Source organism: Rattus norvegicus, chromosome 4 (assembly GCF_036323735.1).
Source record: "Rattus norvegicus strain BN/NHsdMcwi chromosome 4, GRCr8, whole genome shotgun sequence".
NCBI classification, from domain to species: Eukaryota; Metazoa; Chordata; class Mammalia; order Rodentia; family Muridae; genus Rattus; species Rattus norvegicus.
This window is the reverse complement of record NC_086022.1, coordinates 55,847,982-55,871,488: the sequence shown is the minus strand read 5'-3', so window position 1 is coordinate 55,871,488 and position 23,507 is coordinate 55,847,982. Positions and strand designations below refer to the sequence as shown.

General features: G+C 37.3%; 1 non-coding gene across 1 annotated transcript; it reads left to right on the top strand.

Moving 5' to 3' along the window:
- Window positions 1-23,019: 23,019 nt before the first annotated feature.
- On the top strand, window positions 23,020-23,152 carry LOC120102705 (small nucleolar RNA SNORA17). The gene has a single exon (XR_005504316.1). It is a non-coding gene; the product is annotated as a small nucleolar RNA SNORA17 (small nucleolar RNA).
- Window positions 23,153-23,507: the final 355 nt, after the last annotated feature.

Here is a 23,507-nt window from a genome sequence, read left to right as displayed (position 1 = left end):
CTTTCTCGGCTTGTTTCTCTTTTGTATAGAGGAAGGCAACTGATTTATTTGAGTTAATTTTATACCCAGCCACTTTGCTGAAGTTGTTTATCAGCTTTAGTAGTTCTCTGGTGGAACTTTTGGGATCACTTAAATATACTATCATGTCGTCTGCAAATAGTGATATTTTGACCTCTTCTTTTCCGATCTGTATCCCCTTGATCTCCTTTTGTTGTCTGATTGCTCTGGCTAGAACTTCAAGAACTATATTGAATAAGTAGGGAGAGAGTGGGCAGCCTTGTCTAGTCCCTGATTTTAGTGGGATTGCTTCAAGTTTCTCTCCATTTAGTTTAATGTTAGCAACTGGTTTGCTGTATATGGCTTTTACTATGTTTAGGTATGGGCCTTGAATACCTATTCTTTCCAGGACTTTTATCATGAAGGGGTGTTGAATTTTGTCAAATGCTTTCTCAGCATCTAATGAAATGATCATGTGGTTCTGTTCTTTCAGTTTGTTTATATGATGGATCACGTTGATGGTTTTCCTTATATTAAACCATCCCTGCATGCCTGGGATGAAGCCTACCTGATCATGGTGGATGATTGTTTTGATGTGCTCTTGAATTCGGTTTGCCAGAATTTTATTGAGTATTTTTTCATCGATATTCATAAGGGAAATTGGTCTGAAGTTCTCTTTCTTTGTTGGGTCTTTGTGTGGTTAAGGTATAAGAGTAATTGTGGCTTCATAGAAGGAATTCGGTAGGGCTCCATCTGTTTCAATTTTGTGGAATAGTTTGGATAATATTGGTATAAGGTCTTCTATGAAGGTTTGATAGAATTCTGCACTAAACCCGTCTGGACCTGGGCTCTTTTTGGTTGGGAGACCTTTAATGACTGCTTCTATTTCCTTAGGAGTTATGGGGTTGTTTAACTGGTTTATCTGTTCCTGATTTAACTTCGATACCTGGTATCTGTCTAGGAAATTGTCCATTTCCTGAAGATTTTCAAGTTTTGTTGAATATAGGTTTTTATAGTAAGATCTGATGATTTTTTGAATTTCCTCTGAATCTGTAGTTATGTCTCCCTTTTCATTTTTGATTTTGTTAATTTGGACGCACTCTCTGTGTCCTCTCGTTAGTCTGGCTAAGGGTTTATCTATCTTGTTGATTTTCTCAAAGAACCAACTTTTGGTTCTGTTGATTCTTTCTATGGTCCTTTTTGTTTCTACTTGGTTGATTTCAGCTCTGAGTTTGATTATTTCCTGCCTTCTACTCCTCCTGGGTGTATTTGCTTCTTTTTGTTCTAGAGCTTTTAGGTGTGCTGTCAAGCTGCTGACATATGCTCTTTCCTGTTTCTTTCTGCAGGCACTCAGCGCTATGAGTTTTCCTCTTAGCACAGCTTTCATTGTGTCCCATAAGTTTGGGTATGTTGTACCTTCATTTTCATTAAATTCTAAAAAGTTTTTAATTTCTTTCTTTATTTCTTCTTTGACCAGGTTGTCATTGAGTAGAGCATTGTTCAATTTCCACGTATATGTGGGCATTCTTCCCTTATTGTTATTGAAGACCAGTTTTAGGCCGTGGTGGTCCGATAGCACGCATGGGATTATTTCTATCTTTCTGTACCTGTTGAGGCCCGGTTTTTGACCAATTATATGGTCAATTTTGGAGAAAGTACCATGAGGAGCTGAGAAGAAGGTATATCCTTTTGCTTTAGGATAGAATGTTCTATAAATATCCGTTAAGTCCATTTGGCTCACGACTTCTCTTAGTCTGTCGACATCACTGTTTAATTTCTGTTTCCATGATCTGTCCATTGATGAGAGTGGGGTGTTGAAATCTCCCACTATTATTGTGTGAGGTGCAATGTGTGTTTTGAGCTTTAGTAAGGTTTCTTTTACATATGTAGGTGCCCTTGTATTTGGGGCATAGATATTTAGGATTGAGACTTCATCTTGGTGGATTTTTCCTTTGATGAATATGAAGTGTCCTTCCTTATCTTTTTTGATGACTTTTAGTTGAAAATTGATTTTATTTGATATTAGAATGGCTACTCCAGCTTGCTTCTTCTGACCATTTGCTTGGAAAATTGTTTTCCAGCCTTTCACTCTGAGGTAGTCTGTCTTTGTCTCTGAGGTGTGTTTCCTGTAGGCAGCAGAATGCAGGGTCCTCGTTGCGTATCCAGTTTGTTAATCTATGTCTTTTTATTGGGGAGTTGAGGCCATTGATATTGAGAGATATTAAGGAATAGTGATTATTGCTTCCCGTTATATTCATATTTGGAAGTGAGGTTATGTTTGTGTGCTTTCATTCTCTTTGTTTTGTTGCCAAGATGATTAGTTTCTTGCTTCTAGGGTATAGCTTGCCTCCTTATGTTGGGCTTTACCCTTTATTATCCTTTGTAGTGCTGGACTTGTAGAAAGATATTGTGTAAATTTGGTTTTGTCATGGAATATCTTGGTTTCTCCATCTATGTTAATTGAGAGTTTTGCAGGATACAGTAACCTGGGCTGGCATTTGTGTTCTCTTAGGGTCTGTATGACATCTGTCCAGGATCTTCTGGCCTTCATAGTTTCTGGCGAAAAGTCTGGTGTGATTCTGATAGGTCTGCCTTTATATGTTACTTGACCTTTTTCCCTTACTGCTTTTAATATTCTTTCTTTATTTTGTGCGTTTGGTGTTTTGACAATTATGTGACGGGAGGTGTTTCTTTTCTGGTCCAATCTATTTGGAGTTCTGTAGGCTTCTTGTATGCCTATGGGTATCTCTTTTTTTAGGTTAGGGAAGTTTTCTTCTATGATTTTGTTGAAGATATTTACTGGTCCTTTGAGCTGGGAGTCTTCACTCTCTTCTATACCTATTATCCTTAGGTTTGATCTTCTCATTGAATCCTGGATTTCCTGTATGTTTTGGACCAGTAGCTTTTTCTGCTTTACATTATCTTTGACAGTTGAGTCAATGATTTCTATGGAATCTTCTGCTCCCGAGATTCTCTCTTCCATCTCTTGAATTCTGTTGGTGAAGCTTGTATCTACAGCTCCTTGTCTTTTCTTTTGATTTTCTATGTCCAGGGTTGTTTCCATGTGTTCTTTCTTGATTGCTTCTATTTCCATTTTTAATTCCTTCAACTGTTTGATTGTGTTTTCCTGGAATTCTTTCAGGGATTTTTGCGATTCCTCTCTGTAGGCTTCTACTTGTTCTCTAAGGGAGTTCTTTATGTCTTTCTTGAAGTCCTCCAGCATCATGATCAAATATGATTTTGAAACTAGATCTTGCTTTTCTGGTGTGTTTGGATATTCCGTGTTTGCTTTGGTGGGATAATTGGGCTCCGATGATGCCATGTAGTCTTGGTTTCTGTTGCTTGGGTTCCTGTGCTTGCTTCTCGCCATCAGATTATCTCTAGTGTTACTTTGTTCTGCTATTTCTGACAGTGGCTAGACTGTCCTATAACCTGTGTGTCAGGAGTGCTGTAGACCTGTTTTCCTGTTTTCTTTCAGTTAGTTATGGGGACAGAGTGTTCTGCTTTCGGGCGTGTAGTTTTTCCTCTCTACAGGTCTTCAGCTGTTCCTGTGGGCCTGTGTCTTGAGTTCACCAGGCAGGTTTCTTGCAGGGGAAAAATTGGTCCTACCTGTGGTTCCAAGGCTCAAGTTTGCTCGTGGGGTACTGCCTAAGTCCTCTCCGCTGTGGCAGCAACTGGGAAAATCTGTGCCGCTCCTTCCGGGAGCCTCCGTGCACCAGGGTTTCAGATGACGTTTGGTGTTTTCCTCTGGCGCCTGGATGTGCACAGAGTGCAGTCTCTTCTGGTTTCCCAGGCGTGTCCGCCTCTCTGAAGGTTCAGCTCTCCCTCCCACGGGATTTGGGTGCAGAGAACTGTTTATCCGGTCTGTTTCCTTCAGGTTCCGGCAGTGTCTCAGGCGCAGGGGTCCTGCCGCTCCCGGGCCCTCCCCTACGGGAACCCAGAGGCCTTATACAGTTGCCTCTTGGGCCAGGGATGTGGGCAGGGGTGGGCAGTGTTGGTGGTCTCCTCCGCTCTGCAGCCTCAGGAGTGCCCACCTGATCAGGCGGTGAGGTCTCTCTCCCACGGGGTTTGGGAGCAGAGAGCTCGGGTTTTCTTCATGTTTGTGTCCTCAGATAATTTTGGTCATTCGCCTATTTCCTTGTTGTAGTTCATTTGGACCTCCAGCATTCTCTTTCTCCTGTTAAGAAATATATAATTTATAGCCAAACCTGATTGGCAAACATCTTATTTAAATCTTTTAACCTTGTTTCCAGAACCATGCTTTATATTTTTGGCAATAGTCTTGGACACTTCTCTTCCTGTGTCTGGCCACAATCACTGTGGACCTGGATGCTCTCCAGGATCACTTTCAACAGTCCTGACTTATATAGGAAATGTGAGTTAAAGCCATATTTCTGGCAGTGAACTGTGATTATCTGTGGATTGTCTGTTTGAAAGCATTAGATAGATTTTCTCTGCTTTTTCTATTACAGTACATAAGACCCAGGTTTCCATCTTAGATATCTGAAGTACAGAATTGCTACAGATCACATTACTCAAAAGGAAAGAGAAATATTTTCTCCTTTCAAGCCAAAATATTATTAAAGTCACCTACACGAGTACATGAGATTGCCTTTCTGCTTGTTCTGAAGACACTGAGCCAGTTAAGAGCTTTCTTAATCTTACTGTTCCAAGAGTTCAGATCCAAGAGTGCTTGTTTACATGTTTATTTTTGTTTCTAATAACAACATCTCTATTTACACCATACTAAGGATTAAGAGTATGCTTCTTTTGTGTGAATTATTATATAACTATTAAAGAACTGAAATCTAAACACTATGTATATAAGGGCTAACTCAAAGATGGTAAAATAACCCTCCAAACAACAGAGTTAATTTTGCATATATAGAATCATTGATACTTTATTTAGCGCTTAAATTTTTAAGAAAAATTGCCTAATTTGTAAATAGACTTTGGAAAATTTAGGTAGGATTTTTTATCAGTGAAACATTAAAAATAGATTTTTATAGTAGAGTACTCTCTTGATCACAGCACTCAAGGAGTAGAGGAGGAAGAGCAGTTCAAGGCCAACTTGAGCCACATAGTAAGTTTAAGTATAGCCAAACTAATAATGAAAGTAATAATCATTAGATAAATAGTAAAAGAGTAACACTTAACTTGAAAGTATTTAAATACTATGTATGGTTGAGGAATAGGTAATAAATGTTATACTGATTATAAATTATCTGTGAACTTTTCTAGACATACAGACACTCAAACTTAAAAATCTCAATTAATTCTGATACAGTTCAGACAATTTATGGGAAAAACATTATTAAAGCATATACCTGATATAATATTTATGTATTTCTTCTATATCTTATTCACAGCATTTATAGAATTAGTTATATTTTTATGCTGAAGCAATGGTAAATATCTACATCATTATATATATATAATTATTTATATATATTTAATTATTCAGTAACAATTATATGTTGTGTATGTAGTTGCACAACACTATGGAGAAGAAATCCTACTATGAACAGGCTGAACTTCTTCTGGATGAGATGGAAAAAAGGCAATTTCAAAGCCAATAAAGTCTGCTCATAGTGTAGCATCAGGGCAAGGTATTTGACTCTTATTACATCAAATACTCCTAATATGATTAATCACTATAACTTTACAATTAAAATTCTGTAATTTGAGTCATAAATGCTAATGAGGAGAAACCATTTTCTCTAGCTAATACAGATTAATTTTTATGATGTGCCTTAGTCATCTGGAGTGACAATTATGTACTCCAAATCTTCCAAATTTCTCTAACTTAAAACAGTAGACAGCTTCCAAGCTTAGGTATGCGATGAGCTTGAGGGTCTAGTTCAGAATACAGGTCAACATGACAATTGTGGGTCAACATAGGCTCACAAATTTTCATTATCTTATTCAAGTGCCACCTAATTGTTTCCTTTCCTTCACAATCACAGGATTCGAAGCAGAGAAGTGGACTTTGAGAAAACTCTCAATGCCGTTGTCAAATTACTAGTGTTACTTGCCCCCCACTTTTCCCATTGATAAAAGGGAGGAGTCCTATGCTCCGATGTTGAACAGGAAACATACTTAAAGAGCTTGTACTGAGACAATGACTGCCAAATATCATGCTTATCTTTATAGTTTTGTCACATTACAATACATTGGTAAATGACTTTTTAATAAGAATGGATTTTGCAAGTTGGAAATAAAATTTCTAAGAGAAAATATTTCTGGAATATTATACTCTATAAGAACATATCTGAATGTTATCTTGTGCTTTTGTTCCTTTTAAGTTACTCTGAAAAATGCCTCATTGGTAGAATCACCTCTCTCTCTCTCTCTCTCTCTCTCTCTCTCTCTCTCTCTCTTCTTCTTCTTCTTCTTCTTCTTCTTCTTCTTCTTCTTCTTCTTCTTCTTCTTCTTCTTCTTCCCTCCCTCATTCTCTCTCCCTCTCCTTCCCATTCTCTTTTTCTTTCTTGTTCTCTCTCTCTCCCTATCTCCCTCCCTCTCCCTCTCCCTCTCCCTCTCCCTCTCCCTCTCCCTCTCCCTCTCTCTCTTTATCTCTCTCAAGTATGTGCGTGTTTGTGTGTTGGGTGAATGTGTGTGTGTGTGTGTGTGTGTGTGTGTGTGTGTGTGTGCGTACGTGTGCATGTGTGTGTGTATCAGTATAAAGTGGAAGAAATGGAAGGTCACAAAGACAAATGAAATGACCATATTGAGTATGGGCCTTCTCAGGAAACATCAATCTTTTTTTCTGAATCATTCAGCATTGTCCACAGCCATTTAATTTTGGACATGCTCTCAAACTAAGAATTTCTTTTCTTTATACGTAGGTGGTATAGTTTCAAAAATGGCACACTCATTGTAACAGGGAATTTGTTGGAAAAAAATCTGAAACACTGGGAAAAATACAAGGGACAAGAGAAAAATATAACATAAAATTAAGTGATAGATATAGATATAGATATGAATATATAGATATAGATATAGATATAGATATATGACATATGTGATTTGAACTCCTGCAGGATGCTATAGAGCCATGACATGTAGTGATATTGATTTTGAACAGGAATGTAATGTTATTAGAAGGAGATATGTCTTCTTCTCTGGTCTCTGATAAAGAAAAGCATTATGATGGAAGGATACAGTGTATGGTGAGACTTTATATTACTACACCAAGGCAGTATTGTGGCAATCTGACGTAGTTTGCAAGGTATATCAGAAATACAATGTTTCTGAAATGCCAATGTTAAAAATGACAATAAGTTAGGGTGATAAATTACACTGCCCTATTGTCCATTGCAGGCTTCACATAGGGGAAAGTGTTTTAAAGAAAGGAAGAACTCTGCTTTGTTGTATTAACTTTTATCCTTTCCTTCCAGACCCATTTGTCAACACATTGCCACAGGTGAAATTTAACATCTGAAGACCTATCATAGGATCTTCACCTTTGTAAAAATAATTCTCACTGTAGATCACAGACAATCAGCTGTCTCAAATGAAATTGCACAGGGAGTTAAACTCCAGGGAACAATTTTCATGTCAAAGGGGACATCTATTTCAATCTGAAAGTTACTAAAGACATTTGTTTTGAAAGTTAGATCATCAATTACAGCGCAATTAGTTAACTATGTAGCTTTGACCATTGAGTGAGAAATACTCAAGAAGAGAAAACATCATTCATTTTGAAGGTAATGAATACACATGCTAAAGATGAATGAGGAATACAGATTACAATACCCTCCCTGTGGGTTATTTTATAGTTTACTGAATCATAATCATGTCCTTGAAAGAGCTCTGTCATTAAATCTATTGCATCTCTTGATGTTCAATCACTTCTTGCCTCCCCATCCTGCACATATAAGTTTCATGTGTGAAGAAAGGAGTTATTTCATTTACTTCATTCAATAATACCTATTTATTAAATATCTGGATATAATAAATAACAAACATAATCACCACCCATGTTTATGTTGCTGTAGGCTTATCAGCAGTGGCCTGTGAGCTTTAACCCATTTAACCTTATACCTAGGATGAGCTAGTGAGATGTTTTTTATTATGTTATGTGAAAAAGTTATAGCGAGTAAACATGAACAAAGGGCAATGATATGAAAATACCATAATTGAATCTATCATTTTGCCCAACAATAAAATACTTAATAGGTAATAGAATGTTTGATGGAATCATTGATTCTACCTATACATATTGAATGATCGTGTACTGGCTTTTTTTTTTTTTTTTTTTTTTTTGCTTTTAACATTACTTTGGTTCTGTTTTTTACTGGTAAGGACATTGCTAGATCATATGGATAGCATTAGGTGAGTTAAGGGGTACCATACATCCACTAATATTCAGGTCAAGATATTATGAATGAATTCTTTCATTTGATGTATGAGTGTCTGTACACGTGTGGGTAGACACATATATGTGCATTCACATGTGCATGCAAAAATATGTCTTTGTGTGTGTATAAGCAAATAATCAATTGTGACACACATATTTTATGCTGGTCATATGATTTTTGTCATTGGTATATTTCACTACAGCATTGATTAGGATGATATAAATCTATGATGATTTTGCACAACTGGAAATAAAAGAATTAGAACCAGCCTACTGCAGGGTTCTACAACTACCTGTAATATTTCAAAAGAGTCCCTGAGAATTTATTGCCATTAGACCTGGGCTCAAACACGGTTTTAAAGGAAAAAAGGTAGGAAGATGAACCAACTGGAATTCACATAGCCAACTGTGGCCAGGGAGGAGAAGGAGAACTAGAATACTGCTCACTCCTACACTCAATTTCACCTCCTGGAAATCCCTGTGACATTTTCAAGTTCCTTCCACTGTCCCTGCCTTGCCCCATGATCTCAAAGTGGGGATATTGTAAACTACGCTACAGTTTTAAATGTTTTATCCCCTATAGTATTTTCTTCACTTGTAGCTTTAGGAACCTCATTCCCAAGTTTTACTTTCAACAGCCATATGAGAAGCAGCTTCTTAACATCCATGTACATTTCTTTGTGATTCCCCTTAAGTGAACAAGTTTACAATTCATGCAGTCTAATAGCCTGTTATCACTCTTAGAAAGGAGACATTGTACTTCATGTTTTCCAGTTGATTGATTTATTGTAAAATGTCATTAGTTATCATTTTGGTTTATGTGCTTTCATTGTAAAGAATGAAACAAACAAGGTTTTAGAGAATCTTGTTTGCTTATAAGTTATGTATTCATTAGAGTGGATATTGACAAGTGTCTACATCCCACTTCATATTTACAAAGGGATTTTAGACTTTTAAGCTTAGTCTTGGAGTGAGCATGGATGCTCAAGGTATCTGTATCATCTTTTCTTCTAGCACTCTATCATTCTCTTCTCTGTTCAGAATTGTTTATTTCCCTATTTTTATAATAAAGTAACAAAAATACAAGAAAGTGCTGTGAGATTAAAAGAGACTACATTAAATCGATTGTGAGTATATAATATAATACATATTCACAAAATTTAACATCGTTGATCATGGTGTTTTATTAAGAGTAATGTGGACATACGAGTGACATTCTTAGAAAAAAATCCCTGCAGAAAATAACACTACAGAAAATTTGTATATATGTATGAAGAATACATTATAAATATTTACATAATGAACAAATATTCAGACTCAAATATTAGACTTATATATAGAAATATATCTATGTGACCAAAGTAGAATGTTTTTAAAATTGTACATTTGTTTTAATTTAATTTTTCATTGTATTATATTACTTTGTTTATTTATTTAGATTTCTCTCTTTCCCTCAAACACACACACACACATGCCCACACACACACACACACACACACACACACACACACACACACACACAAACCACCAGGTTAGTCTGTTTGTTTGTTATGTTTTTCTAAAAAAAATGGTGTGTGTGTGTATGTGTGTGTGTGTGTGTGTGTGTGTGTGTGTGTGTGTGTGTGTGTGTTGACGTCATTATACAGGTGAAGGCAGACAAGATAAAATGAGGCCTGTCATTGGACAAGAAGGAAGGGAGGCGTGAACAGAGGTTTTACAAGGAGAGGGAGGAGCTGGAGTGCGGAGGAAGTAGCTGAGGGAACATGGCAGCAGATTATGAAATTCTCCTTTGCCCATAGTTACCGGGTGTTATGACTACTCTTAAGGGATGGATGTGTGCAGGATTTTGTGTTGTCTAGATGGGCAAATTATATCTTATCTAGGCGGGTGGTTTATATCCTTATCAATTGATTGTAAGTTTATTGTGTGAATGGATTGTGGATTGAGAATTTAACATGTAAATCTGATTGTTGGGTCACAGTTTGTTGAGTCTTTATTTTATTGGGTGTCTGGAACCAGAGAGTCCACAGCTAGCAGAGAGCCACTGGGAGAGATACTAAGCTGAAATGAATTAGTCATAGTTCCAATGGCCCATTGGAGCCAGAACTGGCGACAGCCATGGCACACATGGGAACGGGTTCCACAGCTTTTTTTTTTTTTTTTACTGCAACATGTGTGTGAGGAGACAAGGAGATATCATTTATCTGAGACTGGCCAGGTACTTGCTATGTTGCAAAGGATGACCTTAAACTTGAACTTCCTGGTTTTAACTCAAAATAACTGGCATTACAGGTTTGCATCACTGGACAATTTAGCACAGAGCTCTGTGAGTCGTAGGTAAGCATGTTTTCCAATAAATCTATGTTACCTCCTTAAATTTGAAATACTATTAATTTTCACTACTGTTAGAATTCATACAACTATTTTTAGGACCTTTCAAATAAGAACTCAGTAATTTAACTCAGATTTGATGTGATAAATATTTTCCAAAATATTATTGTTTTTGCCTAATACATGGTTTGTATAAATTAGTACTAATGTGTGGCTTAGGAAAATGTTAAATTCTTTAATGGTTTACTTTTACATATCTATAAAATAAATTTAAAAATAACTCATATATAGAGTTATTTTAAAGCTAAGCATAATGTTAATATGTTAAAACAAGTTCTGCCACACTAATAACTCTTTATAAAGTACTTACTATTATAAATTACCTATGTTTAAATTATCTTCATTTTAACTACTGCAGATTCTTGTTTAGTGCATAGCACTCTTATTAATAATTAATATTCTAAATATTTAATATTCTATCATATAATACAGACCTTGAGTGATATTTTATTTTCTTAAGTCTCCAATACTATAGTCTAATTAGGGTGGACTAAAACATTTCAGTCATAAATCTAGAGCCTAGAAGACTGAGTCAAGGTAAAATCAGATTCTTTCAAAGAATAGTTATTTTCTCTTGCCAGTGTCTTCATATGGTCTTCTCTCTATATTTGTCCAATTATCTCCTAGTCTACCCAAATCCATCATACTCATGCTGCTTGGTATTTACCCCAAGGCTTTCACCGTGGTAGGTAAATGGTCATTACTTATTTATATCCAGCTATATTCTCTTATGGAGATGTACTGGGTTAACATCTACATAACTGCAGCAAGGTGTTATGGTGTAGAGCTGTAATCCTATCATTCAGAAGGCAAAGGTGAACCCTTAGCCCCAGTTCTGGAGGGATTAGCAAGTGAGAGCTACGAGAGATGATTTGTTATCATCCTTACGAGTTCCTTGGTAGCTGACCAGGCTTCAATGGGTAACCACACATCAAAGAGAAATTGGAATTGATGCATTAAAAAAACAAAGACAAAAACTTGGGTTTGTAGAAAAGTGGGTGTGATATTGAAGGAGTTGAGCAAATGAGTGAATACAAACAAAACACACTATCTAAATTCTCAAAGAATAAATATGCTATAAAATCAAAATCGTACATAATAATTTTATGTTAACTTACTTTCCATTGAAAAAATCTTATTCTCCAAATGCAATCAAATTCTGGGAAACCAAGTTTTGGAATTACTTTAACAATATAAAAATTCTAATTATGAAGTATCTAAATTAAGTGTGCACAATAGAATTTTATTTACATGTTAAAAATGTCAATTAGGGAATTTTCGGGAAAAAAAGATGAAATTACAAATAATAAAATAAGTCGGTAGCAAAGGCCCATGCTGCCTTCTTTCTCATATGTGATTTTTAAACATTTTGGTTGACGTTCGGAACTAGACAGTAAGATAATTGAAGAAACCAACCTAGTTGCAGAACACGTAGAAATCAAGCTGGAAGTGACATGAAAATGGCCTCTCTTCTGACTAGTTTCCACAGCTCCAGAAGCTGCTACACTGGATGCTGAGGGAGAAAAACCATCAGTGATTTTTACACACAGGTTAACCCTGTATATTATGATACATGCCTTTGAAGTAAGATGCTTCTGCTGATACAGTAATGGCAAGAAGATTATGTGTATAAAGCATCACTTTTGAATTCGCTTTAGATCTGCTCCCCAGGTGGAAATTCATCTCTGATACAGTACGTCTGGTTGGAAGCCCATAGTTCTGGAGGTTGTATGTCCTAGGGGAAAACAGACTGCTGTTTTCTTGTTATAGGCTCATGTGGTCAAGCTGCTTTCTAAATATGTATGTTTGTACACATAAGTCAATGCTACTAATAGCCTTGGGCAGAGATGTTTCTCTTTGCAGTGTCAAAAATTAATTCATAACTGGTCAAAGTCCTGAGAAAAAGTGACTCATGTACACTAATCCTTAACAAGACATATTGTATCATCATACCAGTGCCACACCCTCCCTACCAAAGTTCAGGGAAATTAATGAAATATAGGTTATCTACAAATGATGAAGCCAGCAAAGTCAGTCAGTATTCCAGCAGCGTCATTAATTGGACTTTTAGTTGATGACTAATAAGTAAAGGGAAAGTCGTGAATGACAGAGGATTACATGTTCTAGTGCCTCTGGGAAATGTCATGGAGGATTTGCGGGCATGTGATAAAAGTATATTGTTTAACTGCATAAGATTATCATAGTATTCATAAAATATTTTAAAATAATATAAAAAAATTAATTGATACTGAACAGAAAAAATATTGATGGCCCAAGTTTAGATATTAAGATGTCATGTCTTGAATCTTTATTATCTCTTCTTATAAATGATATTCTTAACAATTTAAAATCAGGAGGAAATATCACTGTTCTCTTCTTGATTCTTCATATTTAAATATATATGCATATAAGTGTATATATACATATATATATATATATATCTTAACACTGACACATTGTGAGATGTATGTTGTTATGAGACATTTTTCACTGTGAGGACATCCTAGGATGTATTATACTTACAGAATGTAAATAGCATATGCCAATCATTTGATTATATCACAAAGGGTGATGACTGCAAGTCATCTTGCTGTTGCCTGGGTCATAAAGAATGTTAGTAAATGTTTAGTCCAGATCTAGCCCACATGTCACTACTATACCATGCATAATTCTATGTCTATATAAAAAATGTGTCTAGAGGTGTCACAGCATTGTTCTAAGATAACAGGACCACCAGGTGACAGGAGTTGTTCAGCTGTTCTTCAGTCACTTGTAACAAAATGCATTTATACAGTCTGCTGTTGAAAGAAATAAGTTATGCATCATGACTCTGTTCTCAGAAATCTTCACTTGCTTTTCCACAACATAAGAAAGAAGGGTAATCAATGATGTTAACCTGAAATATGCAAGAGAAGGAGAAAGTTGAAGACTGGGCTTGAACAGCCTATTGGTAAACCAAACAACAAAACAACTGAACTTGGAATTGGTTAGACACAATTCAGTAGCTCCTATAGAATATCTTGCTATTTATATAATTACAGTATATAATACCACACTATATCTTTGCTTTTTTTCATATTATATCATGTATCATGGTTAGAATATATTTCCAATTCAGCAGAATTTTGCCTTTGTTTTTGTGTTGTTGCTGTTGTTCTTGTTGTTATTGTTTGTGACAGGTCAATCTTGATCTCAAAATGTATCTCAAACTGTCTTATAAGTCACTCTTCTTCTAACTATGCCTTAGTCTACCTAGTTTTCAGAAAATGAGCATGTATCAACAGTTGCCTTTTTTTAAACAATCTTATAAATTTACATGATAACCAAACAGATTACTAAAGAAATTATTATTTAACTTGCCATGATCCTAGCTTTATTATCTTTAAAAGTAATAATTTAAAATTTTACTATTTTTCTAAGGCATTTCCATGTTATATACCCAACAAAGACTTCTTAATTTCTTTTTCTGTTGTGAAGTTACAATTCTGTATTACACAGTATAGTTAGATATCATTTTCAGAATAATTCTAATCAATTAGATGATATCCTCCAGATTTAATGAATAAGTGATCCGTTAGAAGTTTTATTCTTTTCAAGAGTCTTATGGAACTTGAAGACTGGCAGAGAGCAAACATTCTTATCTATACTTTGCAGGTAAGTCAAGGGCAGTATTTAGAGTTGCATAAAATCCTAAAGTAATAGAAAAAAAAATCTCAAATCCTTGATGCCTTTAGAATTGAAACAAGGTTTTTTTGCCCCCTCTACTCCCTTATGCCAGCAAAAAATTTCTTTTCTTTGCCAAATTGCTTCCAGGTGCAGTGCACTGTGGAATGGTATCAAAGAAGCTTAATGCAACAGCCCCATTTCTAGGAGGAATTAAAAACTACCAGGGTTTATGTTTGAACATTACCAGCCCTGGGCTACGGGAACTGTTACTATCTCTACATGCACTGTGCCATCAGAATTTGCTGAGCCGTTTTATTTTAAAATGGCATTTTATAATTTTCAGAAGGCTTTGATAATTGCATAAGTATATTAGTAACATATCAAAATGCGTTAAGGTAATTGACATGCAATCATTAGAATTTGAAGAGATTAAGAAAGTATCAAAACCAAAGATGTTCTAAGTCAACTTTAAGTGTGTGGAATAATTCAACGGGGAGGCATTTGCTTGAAAACATTTCCCAAGGATGTAGTGCAAAACAAGAGCAAAAAATATTTGAAGAGTGGTTTATGTGACCATGTCTTACATTTCCATCCCACTTGCTATGGACGTCAGTATTACCCTGGCTTTTGGTTTCACCAAGGTGAATAATAGCTTGCCAAGTAATGTGATTAAGAAACTACTAATATAATTGATTGAGGTATTTGGCAGTGAGTGGCAGAAATATATTATTAGTAATCAGAGGGGTATTTTGGTAGGTACATTGCAATGGGTGCTATAGGCCTTAATAGGTTATGTTGAAATATTTTACATCCCATTCAATAATTGCAGTAGCAGCCTTCATGTATGTACAAGATTATTCTCAAGGTCAATCAGTAGTAAAAGCTCAAGGAAGAAGAAATGCAAAGGAATTGGGAATATCAACACAGTAAAATAGTCCCTTCACTTTTGTATTTAACCTTGTTAGTTCACATTGTCCTTCAAAATTAGGTGACAATGTTATTATTATTATTATTATTATTATTATTATTATTATTATTATTATTATTTACTTTCAAAGTGGATGGATTTCTATTTATATTTAGTCAACCTTGGCACTCTTCACACTGACCTTTGGCCAAAATATGTCTTGAGAAAATAGGAACCGAACAGACAAATGCAGAATCAGGAACAAAAATAAATATGTAGTAATGTGCACAATAAAAACCAAACTGGAGGGGTTGGGGATTTAGCTCAGTGGTAGAGTGCTGGCCTAGCAAGCGCAAGGCCCTGGGTTCGGTTCCCAGCTCTGAAAAAAAGAAAAGGAAAAAAAAACTGGATGTGCCAAAGGACTGAAGAGTTCTAGAAAACTAAGCTTTGCAAACAAGAGCTGCCTATCACTAGAAGTTAGTAAGGTTTATTTAAATATCTCTGACCTGATGTCAAGGAGTTGTTAGAGGTACTACATATTAACTGCTAAATTTTAAAAGATCATAAATGTCATTCTTGTATCCCACCTACTAGTATAAGTTATTGAGTTTAAACCATTGTGGTTAAACTCATTGATTTTTTGACTTAAAAATGTATGCCTTTGACATATTGGCTACATCAATTAATACACGCATGAAACCAAGGACATTATCTGTATATTGTTTAAAACCATCTTTAATATTTCCATCTTTGACTTAAACAACCATCCATTGGATTGAGGTCAGGGATACCTATGAAATTATTAGAGGAAAAATTGAAGAAACAGAAGGCAATGGCAACCCCATAGAGAGACCAGCAGTATCAACTAATCCAGACCCATGGGAGCACCCAGCGACCGAGACACCAACCAAAGAGCATACATGGGCTGGTCTATAACCTCAAGCCCACATGTAGCAGTGGGCTGCCTTGTCTGGCAGAGGCGAGAGAGAGAGAGAGAGAGAGAGAGAGAGAGAGAGAGAGAGAGAGAGAGAGAGAGGATACCTGTCATCCTGTGGAGACTTTTTGCTCCAGGAAAGGTGGACACGGGGCAGGGGGTGTGAGGTGGGGGAGAGGAGAATTTCCATCTCAGGATCAAAGGGGGTGTTGGGATGAAGAACCCTGGGAGGGGCACTGGGAAGGGGAGCAACATTTGAAATATAAATAATAAAAGAATTTTTAAAAAGAACTAGAAACTCTAAGTGACAATGTTGAATAACCACAATGACTAGTCAAATAATTACAGTACTATAACTTTCTCACAAGATATCTGGGAATTATCAAAGGAAAGAAACTACTTGAACTCGAAAGAAACATGGCACCACCAAGAAGACTGGACACAGCAGATCCACTGATCTGGAGAACAAGAGTCATATGCTCTTGCCATGAATTTCAATGTGTGTATTAATGAAATTGCCGTTTCATCTTCAAATGTTCTTATCAGCCTGATCTTTGGTGTATTATATGTAGACCATTGCTATGGCTAAAGATATTACATGGTCTGTCCAGTTCTTTGACTTTCCACTGTTTTAAAATGGGGATTTTTTTGTACTGGCCCGTATTTATTTACCTGTTTTCTTCAATTGTGCTAAAGCTCTCATTAAGCTTGTCTCAGTAATTTCTCAACATTTGCCATTTTTATCTGTCATTTTAATGTCCTGGTTGGTGATGGTGTTCACATTTTCTTGCCATTCCTTACATGTTAAAGTGCACCACCCTCACTTTCTCATGAAGTATTTTCCATACGGTTCTGCACATAGTCAAACCTGGATGTTCAGCATGTAGCTTCCACTGGATACCAGTTTATCACATTGTTTTGAAAGATGAGCTCTTTATTTTTGTTGTTTTGTTTTCAACATCTCATATTTGTTTCCCATCTAGGCAAGTAGAATGAGATGAGCATTATTCATATAGAAACACAGTGTTGATAAACGAGGGTTCCTGTGGATGTTTCAATCAATACAAGTAAATCTCAACTTTTGCTTTCGTTTTATTTCATATTTAGTATGCAAGGGGCTTTCAACTCCTCTAGGGTACCTTCTAGTTAATGCAGGCCTCATACCTTCTAACATATGTGTCTTACATTTAAGATTCTGTATTGCGATTATACCTCAGACAAGGCCTTACTATTTGCCCTTCACCATTGGTATCAACTGGACTGTTTTCTTTCATCTTTATTCGATTGGGGATTTCTTACTTACATTTCAAATGTTATTCGGTTCCGGGTTTCTGGGCCAACATTTCCCCTAACTCCTCCTCCTCCCCTTCTATGTGGTTGATCCCCTCCCCATCCTTCCCCCATTACCACCAGCCCCCCAACAATCCCGTTCACTGGGGTCCAGTCTTGGCAAGGCGGAGGGCTTCCCTTTCCACTGGTGCTCTTACTAGGCTATTCATTGCTACCTATGCGGTTGGAGCCCAGGGTTAGTCCATGTATAGTCTTTGGGTAGTGGCTTAGTCCCTGGAAGCTCTGGTTGGTTGGCATTGTTGTTCATGTGGGGTCTCAAGCCCCTTCAGCTCTTCCAGTCCCTTCTCTGATTCCTTCAACAGGGGTCCCGTTCTCAGTTCAGTACTTTGTTGCTGGCATCAGTGTATGTATTTGCCATATTCTGGCTATGTCTCTCAGGAGAGATAAACGTCCGGTTCCTATCAGCCTGCACTTCTTTGCTTCATCCATCTTATCTAGTTTGGTGGCTGTATATATATGCGCCGCCTGTGGGCCAGGCTCTGTATGGACGTTCCTTCAATCTCTCTTCCAAACTTTGCCTCCCTATCCCCTCCTAAGGGTATTCTTGTTCCCCTTTTAAAGAAGGAGTGAAGCATCCGCATTTTTGTCATCCCTCTTGAGTTTCATCTTTTCTGTGCATCTTGGGTAATTAAAAAACTTGGGCTAATATCCACTTATCAATGAGTACATACCATGTGTTTTTCTGTAATTGGATTACCTCACTCAGGATGATATTTTCCAGTTCCATCCATTTGCCTATGAATTTCATAAAGTCATTGTTTTTGATAGCTGAGTAGTTTTCTGTTGTGTAGATGTACCACATTTTCTGTATCCATTCCTCTGTTGAAGGGCATCTGGGTTCTTTCCAACTTCTGGCTATTATAAATAAGGCTGTTATGAATTTAGTGGAGCAAGTGTCTTTGTTGTATGTTGGAGCATCTTTTGGGTATATGCCCAAGAGAGGTATAGTTTGGTCCTCAGTTAGTGCAATGTCCAATTTGCTGAGGAACTTCCAGACTGATTTCCAGAATGGTTGTACCAGTCTGCAATCCCACCAACAATGGAGGAATGTTCCACTTTCTCCACATCCTCGCCAGCATTTGCTGTCACGTCAGTTTTTGATCCTAGCCATTCTGACTGGTATGAGGTGGAATCTCAGGGTTGTTTTGATTTGCTTTTCCCTTATAACTAAAGATGTTGAACATTTCTTTAGGTGCTTCTCAGCCATTTGGCATTCCTCAGGTGTGAATTCTTTGTTTAGCTTTGAACCCCATTTTAAATAGGGTTATTTGTCTTCCTGCAGGCTAACTTCTTGAGCTCTTTGTATACTTTGCATATAAGCCCTCTATCAGTTGTAGGAACAGTAAAGACATTTTCCTAATCTGTTGGTTGCCATTTTGTCCTAAGGACAGTGTCCTTTGCCTTACAGAAGCTTTGTAGCTTTATGAGATCCCATTTATCCATCCTTGGTCTTACGGCATAAGCATTGCTGTTTTGTTCAGGAAATTTTCTCCAGTGCCCATGTGTTTGAGATTCTTCCCCACTTTTTCTTCTATTACATTGAGTGTATCCAGTTTGATGTGGGGGTCCTTGTTCCACTTAGACTTAAGCTTTGTACATGGTGATAAGAATGGTTCAATCTGCGATCTTCTTGATGCTGAGCTCAAGTTGAACAAGCACCATTTCCTGAAAATGCTATCCTTTTTCCATTACTTCTATTTCTTTAGGAGTTATGGGGTTGTTTAAATTGTTTATCTATTCCTGACTTAACTTCGGTACCTGGAATCTGTCTAGGAAATTGTCCATTTCCTCCAGATTTTCAAATTTTGTTGAATATAGGCTTTTGTAGTAGGCTTGATGATATTTTGAATTTCCTCTGATTCCATTGTTATGTATCTCTTTTCATTTCTGATTTTCTTTTTTTTTTTTTTTTTTTTTGTTCTTTTTTTTCGGAGCTGGGGACCGAACCCAGGGCCTTGCGCTTCCTAGGTAAGCGCTCTACCACTGAGCTAAATCCCCAGCCCCTCATTTCTGATTTTCTTAATTTGGACACACCCTCTGTGTCCTCTCATTAGTCTAGCTAATGGTTTATCTATCTTGTTAATTTTCTCAAAGAACCAGCTTTTGATTCTGTCGATTCTTTGTATGGTCTGTTTTGCTTCTACTTGGTTGATTTCAGCTCTGTGTTTGATTATTTCCTGCCTTCTACTCCTCCTGGGTGTATTTGCTTCTTTTTGTTCTAGAGCTTTTAGGTGTCCTGTCAAGCTGCTGATATATGCTCTCTCCTGTTTCTTTCTGCAGGCACTCAGAGCTATGGGTTTTCCTCTAAGCACAGTTTTCGTTGTGTCCCATAAGTCTGGGTATGTTGTACCTTCATTTTCATTAAATTCTAAGAAGTCTCTAATTTCCTTCTTTATGTCTTCCTTGACCAGGTTATCATTGAGTAGAGCATTGTTCAACTTCTATGTATATGTAGCCGTTCTTTCCTTTTTGTTATTGATGACAAACTTTAGCCTGTGGTGGTCTGATAGGACACATGGGATTATTTCTATATTTCTGTATCTGCTGAGGCCTGTTTTGTGACCTATTGTATGGTCAATTTTGGAGAAATTACCATGAGGTGTTGAGAAGAATGTATATCCTCCTGTTTAAGGATAGCATGTTCTATAAATATCTGTTAAGTCCATTTGGTTCATGACTTCTCTTAGTCTGTCTATGTCTCTGTTTAAATTCTGTTTCCAAGATCTGTCCATTGATGAGAATGAGGTGTTGAAATCTCCTACTATTAATGTGTGAGGTGCAATGTGTGCTTTTAGCTTTAGTAAGGTTTCTTTTATGTATGCAAGTACCCTTGTATTTGGAGCATAGATATTTAGGATTGAGAGTTCATCTTGGTGGATTTTCCTTTGATGAATATGAAGTGTCCTTCCTTATCTTTGTTGATGACTTTTGGTTGAAAATGTATTTTATTCGATATTAGAATGACTACTCCAGCTTGCTTCTTCAGACCATTTGCTTGAAAAGTTGTTTTCCAGCCTTTCACTCTGAGGTAGTGTCTGTCTTTGTCTCTGAAGTATGTTTCCTGTAGGCAGCAAAATGCTGGGTCCTCTTTACGTATCCAGTCTGTGAGTCTGTGTCTTTTTATTGGGGAATTGAGTCCATTGATGTTGAGAGATATTAAGGAATAGTGATTGTTGCTTCCTGTTTTCTTACATTTGGAGGTGATATTATGTTTGTGTGCTTGTCTTCTCTTTCTTTTGTTGCAAAACAATAGGTTTCTTGCTTTATTTAGGGTGTAGCTTACCTCCTTGTGTTGGACTTTACCATTTATTATCCTTTGGATGACTGGGTTTGTAGAAAGATATTGTGTAAATTTGGTTTTGTCATGGAATATCTTTGTTTCTCCATCTATGTTAATTGAGAGTTTTCCTGGATACAGTAAACGGCATTTGTGTTCTCTCAGGGTCTGTTTGACATCTGTCCAGGATCTTCTGGCTTTCATAGTCTCTGGTGAGAAGTGTGGTATAATTCTGGTAGGTCTGCTTTTATATGTTACTTGACCTTTTTCCCTTACTGCTTTTAATATTCTTTCTTTGTTTTGTGCGTTTGGTGTTTTGACTATTATGTGACGGGAGGTGTTTCTTTTCTGGTCCAATCTATTTGGAGTTCTGTAGGCTTCTTGTATGCCTATGGGTATCTCTTTTTTTAGGTTAGGGAAGTTTTCTTCTATGATTTTGTTGAAGATATTTACTGGTCCTTTGAGTTGGGAGTCTTCAGTCTCTTGTATACCTATTATCCTTAGGTTTGATCTTCTCATTGAGTCCTGGATTTCCTTTATTCTTTGGGATAGTAGCTTTTTCCGTTTTACATTATCTTTGACAGTTGCGTCGATGATTTCTATGGAATCTTCTGCTCCTGAGATTCTCTCTTCTATCTCTTGTATTCTGTTGGTGATGCTTGTATCTATGACTCCTTGCCTCTTCCTTTGGTTTTCTATATCCAGGGTTGTCTGTCTTTGTGCTTTCTTTATTGTTTCTATTTCCATTTTCAATTCCTTGTTCTGTTTGATTGTGTTTCCCTATAATTCTTTCAGGAATTTTTGTGTTTCTTCTCTAAGGTGTTCTACTTGTGTACTTGTGTTTTGCTGCATTTCTCTAAAGGATTTCTTTGTGTCTTTCTTAGAGTCCTCCATAATCATGATCAAATGTGATTTTAAATCTAGATCTTGCTTTCTGGTGTATTTGGATATTAAGTGTTTGCTTTGGTAGGAGAATTGGGCTCTGATGATGCCATGTAATCTTGGTTTCTGTTGCTTGGGTTCCTGTGCTTGTCTCTCATCATCAGGTTGTCTCTGATGTTATTTATTTATTTATTTATTTATTTATTTATTTTTGCTATTTCTGACAGTGGCTTGACCTTCCTATTGGCCTGTTTGTCAGGAGTGCTGTAGACCTGTTTTCCTGTTTTCTTTCTGCCAGTTATGGGAACAGAGTTTTCTCTCAGGTGTGTAGTTGTTCCTGTCCAGTGGCTTTCAGCTGTCCCTGTGTGTGGGAATCAGAATGGCCTGCCCCTACTTCTCCTAGGTCCCTGTGTGAAGGGGGCCCAGATGGCACTAGGTGTTTTCCTCTAGAGTCAGAAATGTGGGCAGAGTGTTGTCTCCTCTGGTTTTCCAGGTGTGTCTGCCCCTCTGAATATCTAGCTCTACCTCCCAGGGGATTTGGGTTCAGGTAACTCCTTGACCAGGTCGTTTCATATCTGGGCACAGTTTGGACCCCAGGGCTCTGGGAACTTGACTTCTGCAATCTTCCCATGCCCAGAGGCACTATACAGCTTCCTCTTGGGCCATGGATGTGGGCAAAGATGGGCAGAAGTGGAGGTCTCTCCTGCTCTGCAGTCTCAGAATTACTTCTGGGTGGTCTGCTCTCTCTGCCACTGGGTTTGGGAGCAGGGAGCTATGTGCCAGGATCAGCTAGGTCCGAGTGCCAGCTCCGACTGATGTTCTCTTAATCCAGTGTTCACTTATTTTGTTGAGGGTTCACTTTATTCTTATTTGTTTTCATTGTCAAGACAGTTTTTTTTAGTTCTGCATCTATAGATGTTTCCTTATTGTTTGCACCTTTTCCATTACATTGAATCACTTACAGTTTAAATCAGGATTTTTTTTCCAATTTTTAATGTTCTATAAAGACAATTTTAATCTTTTCCTCTTTCATTGATCAGCAGTGTGCCTTTATGGGCATCTTCAGGATACCATTGTTTTAAGCCTGTCCTGTGGCTGACTGGGTGTGGATGTGAGTGAATATGGGTCCTGCCCTCTTGGCAGCTTCCTGTAATAAGAATGCAAAGAAGAGGAACAGTCCTTCACTAGTAGTAGAAGTATACTATTGTGACCATTTTGAAAATCGTTAGGTAACTTTTTCAAAAACCTAAAAGAATTCTGTCTCTAGGTGCAGTGTGATTCGAGCTGCTGTGTCTCTTGTGCATCAGTAGGTGGCAGACAGGAAAGAGGATACATCTATGCCCAGTATTCTGACCTATGAATTTCTAAATTGATCAGTTCCCTCATTGTCTGATAAAAAGTGAGCCTTGGAATACTACCAGTTTGGGCTCTAATGGCCCCAGAAAGGAGACGAGTCTAAGACAATCACCAAGCAGACCTGGATTGGCTCCCATGACCAGGAACAAGCCAGAGACTGGAGGATGCCTTCTGGGACCATGGACGCTGGGAGAGAGTGAGCACAAGGGGCTAATCAAGTGGGCCTGACAAAAAGTCAGCCTGAGACAACCACCCGACCCTGACAGGAAACTATACTGGGATGACCATCAGTTTAATCTGGCAACATGCAGGCCTCAGTTGGGGGCAGACCATGCAGAAGATGACCCCTTCCTGATGCCATAATGCAGGAGCAGAGCAGAACACTCTG